This window comes from Oxyura jamaicensis, chromosome 4 (genome assembly GCF_011077185.1).
Source record: "Oxyura jamaicensis isolate SHBP4307 breed ruddy duck chromosome 4, BPBGC_Ojam_1.0, whole genome shotgun sequence".
In the NCBI taxonomy this organism is placed as follows: Eukaryota; Metazoa; Chordata; class Aves; order Anseriformes; family Anatidae; genus Oxyura; species Oxyura jamaicensis.
Window position 1 is genome coordinate 41,395,358 of NC_048896.1, and position 5,438 is coordinate 41,400,795.

General features: G+C 35.5%; 1 long non-coding RNA gene across 1 annotated transcript in view; it reads right to left on the reverse strand.

The window, feature by feature from the left end:
• LOC118166149 overlaps nucleotides 1-2,492 on the reverse strand; it is a 3,195-nt gene extending 703 nt beyond the window's left edge. Inside the window, exons 1-2 of the long non-coding RNA XR_004750368.1 lie at nucleotides 2,355-2,492; nucleotides 1,344-1,392 (exon numbers count right to left, since the gene is read on the reverse strand). This is a non-coding gene — a long non-coding RNA (uncharacterized LOC118166149). The remainder of the gene's footprint in view (nucleotides 1-1,343; nucleotides 1,393-2,354) is intronic.
• Between the last annotated feature and the right edge of the window lie 2,946 nt (nucleotides 2,493-5,438).

Here is a 5,438-nt window from a genome sequence, read left to right on the forward strand (position 1 = left end):
TTTTATTTTATTTTATTTTATTTTATTTTATTTTATTTTATTTTATTTTATTTTATTTTATTATTTTATTTTATTTTATTTTATTTAATAAAGTCTATAATCTCAAAGCTTCAGGCCCATAGCGGAGATCAAGTTCTGCTACTGCCTGTCGACATCCTTTGCCTAATAAGGCATCTCAATCCAGCTCAAGCTTTATTTCAACTGTTTTTATTACTTCCTAAAGCAGGTTTTACTAACCTGCATTATAAATTACAGTTACCCACTGGCCTGATGGTGAAAATTTTTAATCCATTATTCAGAACAGAATCATGCAAGCATTATTATTAACAAGGGAGAAGATACTGTTTCAGCAGTGCCATTTAACCTCCCCCTCCACAACAGAAGGTTAAGTAATGACTGACAGCATAAAGAATAATGGAATCGTTATAATATATGAGGCCATCCTCTCTGCTTCTGTCTATCACAAGTATTAGAATCATTTAAATTAAATACTTTATGTAACTAAAACACATTTCAGATGATACAAGTTACAGCTTTTGCTGGCTGAATGCATATATTACTCCTCAAGTTAAACTGAAGTCTGAAGGCTCAGTTTTGCCCTAAATTACACCTGTGTAATTCCACCACTCTGAATCATATGATGGGAGGTATATTAGTGAAATATTACATCCTTGAAAAGTCTTTTTGCTACACTTTTTTTTTTTTTTTTTTAAATGAAATCTTTTAAAATCAAGTCAGTCTGCAGAAAAACTATTGTAGAAAGAAGTACTGCTGATTAAAGACAATTATACAACGTAATGTGAAATGGATTCTAGTAAAGGATTTTTCTCAAATGCAAGAAATTCCGCCCATGGGACAGCAAATCAAAGTGCATCTACAATGAACAAAGAATTAAAATGATTAATTAATTAAGTTAGTTATGAAGTATTGCAGTTTTGCACTCTGAAGGGTATAGGTTATGTGGATTCAATGTTCAGTTTCTGTGTTGACCCTACTACATGACTGCGCCAGAGTTTCAAGTCACAAGATTCTACACCAATTTATTCTTGCCAGCACTGTCTTTCTGTCTTTCCAGTTTAGGCTTAGAAACATAAAAAAGCTTCCCCCCTCCCCCCTGCTCTACTCCATGCCCCCTCCCCTCTGCTGTGAAAAGCTGATCAGGACACCAATACAGAAAACATGTCTCAAATTAAACAATATTGTTAGGTATTCACAAGACTCCCAATTTCCACTGAGCCCAAGTGTGCTTGCTGTCAATTTATAGTATCTAGAAAAACAACAGAAGGCTAACTTGGATTTTAGAATTGACTCAGCTATTTGTCAGAAATTGTGATCTTTGTCACCTCAGCTGAATGACAGGCTGAATCATGTAAATAACTGCACCTTCTACCACTAAAAGAAAGATCATTTTAGGTCAGTTGAAAAAAAGCTTTTTCATTTTCTCATGGGAAACAAAACAAAACAAAAAACAAGGAAGTTTTCTCTTGTCAACCAAACCTTTGCTTATTTTTTTCCTCAATTTATAAAAGTGAATCATTTTTAACATTTTAAAACAATTTTTGAACATTATGTTCATCTCTTTTTCAAAGGGAACATTTACTAAACTGATTCAAATTAACATGTTTGATTTCCTTTTAACATCATTAAATACATTAAAACAAACAAACAAACAAACAAAAACAAAACAAAACAAAACAACAACAACAACAAAAAAAACACACAACAAAAAGCCACAAAATACAAAAGAAACATTGGCTGTCTTTTCCTTCTGGTTGTCATCTTGAAGAATATTCTCCTTGGAATTACTCTGAATTTACAGCACAGAATGACATACACAATACAAGCAGTAGTCTTAAAAACGAGGATCTCAGAAATTAGTCAACGACTAAGCAGCTGAAAATAAGCCTTGAAAAAAAAAAAAGTCTAAAATAGCCATGGTCCTTAACTGACTCATAGAGGTTGTCAAAATGAATATTTATGATTTATTAATGAAATCATCACTTCCATTAAACTGCTAAACTTGCTGCTATGTATTGAATGTATCTAGAACAGACAATATTCCTTTTGTAAGTCTTGTAACAGAAATGCTGTTTTTGAAATAGGTCTGCTTCCCTTTTAAACATGCCAAAGCCACTAAAAGCTTGCAGTCTCTAAGAATATCTTTCATTGGGAAACTGAAATCTCATTTTAGAAGATGTGAAATTTTCTAACTATATATATATATATATATATATATATATATAAAGCCAGACCTCCCAGACTCTCTTCTAGACCATAACTCTTTTAGTGGCTTCCCAGCTCGAGCACCCACATGACGCATTCAGCTTGGGCTTCTAGAAAAGTCTTGTTCTTACCATCATTTCTGAATTTTTATCTTTGTGTTTACTCCTCACTTCATGCAGGCCCCCTACTTGTTTAAGAAATCTCCCAGTTTGCATCTCAGACACAAGCTGCTTGTCAGGCCTTTCCTGGGTTTGAGATTTCCCCACCTGAACATGCTCAGCAGCCCCAGGCAATATCTCCCACTCCCTGGGGCCCTGGTGCCTAGCTGCCAGGACAAGAAAATCAGACAACCCACTGGCTAGTTGTGCCTTCTCAGCACTCTCTCCTGTGTGTCTTTGGCCAACAAATCCAACAGTTTCATTACTTATTGTGCCCTGCAGTATAGGAAGCCTGAATCAATTATTTCTTTGCTTTTGAGACCCCGAGCCCCACTTGCATTTTTATACTTCTGTCTGTTCTGTAACACCCATAACAACATCTGATCAAAGATGTACTGTGCTGACCTTCCGTTCATTACCTGCCAAATTCTCTCTTCTATTTGGGTGCCAGCTGGAAGTTTCACAGGATTGTGTGTAGATTACCTGATCAGGTTTATGGACTGAATCTTTACCAGCAGAAGGAGCGTATCTACGGTTGACATATATATTAGCAGAGAGTGGAAGATTTCTTTGGCTGCCAGGAGAAATTTAAATTTAATCTGGAAAGGACTGAATGCTACAAGTCTATGATGTATTTGGTGGTCATTCTTCTAATTTTCTTTGGAGGAGGTGTCCCCTCCAAAAAGTGAAATTTATTTTCTTCATCTACCTTCAAAAAGTACAAAAATATGTAGGTCCTGCAATTACTATAAACAAAAAGTTGCAAAATTTTATCTACCATTTGTTAATGTAAAGCACACCTATTGTTGAACAAGCTACTGCATTTTCTGATGTGTCTGGAGACCTTTAGGGTTTTAGGCTGTTTCCAAAAGACAGAATTTTTAGGATCAGATAAGGCTAGTTAATAAAAAACAGAAAATCACAGCTTTTGTGTACTGGGAAAAAGCATATAGCTTCCATGAGTTCTATTTATAGGGTCCAAATTGACCTTTTGTTCCAAACAGCTAGCTGGAAAAGTTTGGACCAATTAGGGTAATTATTGATCTATCATCTTATGATACCTTGAAAAAAAAAGTGTATGTGATTTTCGAGTTGTTCAAGCAGTTTCAAAGTACATAATTCTGAGAGATGCTGAGTACCTCAGGACTACAAATTGAGCATTTGTTCTATGTAATAACCTCAGTGCAATTCCTTTTGTTTTCTTCTGGTTACTCCTTTATTTATTTATTTATTTATTTTATTTTATTTTTTGGTTTTATTTCAAGCTTCTAAGAGCGTTACACTGTCACACATGAAATATATCCTTGTGTGTTTTTTATAAGAAAAGGCTCTGAGCAGGCTATATTCTGCCTACAGCCCAGGTCCCAATTGTCTTGGCCAAAGAAGCACATCAGAGTACAAGAAAATCAGCTTCATCAATTAGGAAGAGAGAGAACCCAAAGCTGTAGCAGTACTTTGAGTTAGGTGAGACATGAATCTTGGAGGAGTAGGACAGAACAGTCCAAACAGGCCAACTGTTGTTCATGTTCCACATCTGGAAGGAACAATGAAGGACTCAATCTCTTCTGTCACCACAACTACTTTTGGTACCAGTTATTTCATCTGGTATCTTCATTTTACATCAATAAGAGATTTTTATTTATTATTTTCTATTTTTTTAGTTTTTATTTTTTTTTTACCTCTGTGAGAACCAGACTGCCTCTTAATGAATCAGAATCATGGCTCACTTTTTAATTTTTTAGTGGATACTACTAAGTGAAGCTGAAAACCAGCTCATTTATGAAGCTATGCATTCTTCAAGTGGCTTCTGCTTTGACCTACAGTTATCTAATTTTTCTGCTCTCCACTGAATTTCATGGAAATCACAGTATTGTAGTTAATCACCCCAAAATACACACATATACATTTACATATACATATGGAAAGCAAACCGAAGCTGTCAGGTATTTTATGGGCTGGATTGTGTCATAGGTGTTTTGATTAATCCAATGTACTTTTGGTGGCTTACTAATGTGACAGTGCTTAGTATTGCCTCTTCCATTCTCCCAATATACCTCACATTCTTTGCTTCAAATAGTGACATATCCTGTAGCTCAATATCCATAATATATGAGCTCAGCCTTGACAGCGCTGCACAGAGTCCTATAGTTGATATGATGCTAAGAAGTGGTTTTCTTCTTGCTTCCCAAGGGGCACTTTCCCATCTCAGTGTGCAACCAACTGCTGACAAGATGGTTTATATGTACTGACACCAAGCACAGCTAGCTATCTAAAAGAAAATTAAATCTCACACCAAGCAAGGACCCACTATCAGTTAAGCCTGCAATGAGCTGTACCTGTGCCAAGTACCATCATTAAGAGCCAATTTATCTATCTATCTATTTATTTATTTATTATTGTCGTTCAATACAAGAGATTCCTTCTCTAAGCAACCTATGCCACCAAAGAAAAGACTAGGATTACAGAAGGCAGCCAGTAATTTCCACTTTTGTTATGTATAGTCATAAATTTCAGGGTAAAGACATCTAAACGCCTGCAAAGGGAAGGAGATAAAATGGCCATAAGGATGAAAATGGAATTAGCAACATGGTAGATCAGGCAACTGTTGAATAAATTGGAGAGAACCTGCAAGCTATATAAGAGTCTTGGACCAGAATACAGGAACAGAGAGGGACTCTGTTTCACGGCAACTTCCCTCACTTCAGAATATACTATTATTTCTCATTAGGAGTCAAACTTTTCAAACACTTTCAGGAAAACATTGTTTTTTCCTGATTGAAAAACTAGGTTTTTAAATTCATGGTGGTGTGAAGATGTATCAAAATCTTTCATTACACATAGAGATTATGCAAGACAAACTTCAAATATCTTTCCATCTCATTCAGAATGATTTTATGCAAAAAATCTTCCATTTTGAATCCAACGAAGAGCAGAAGATATTCAAGAGACTCACTCTTCCTGGTCTAGTGTCCCTGCTGCATGGCTACAGAGTTTGACTGAGGCAGAGTTTTTTGTTAAAACCAGTGTATCAACATATCTAGTTGGTAGCAAAACTCC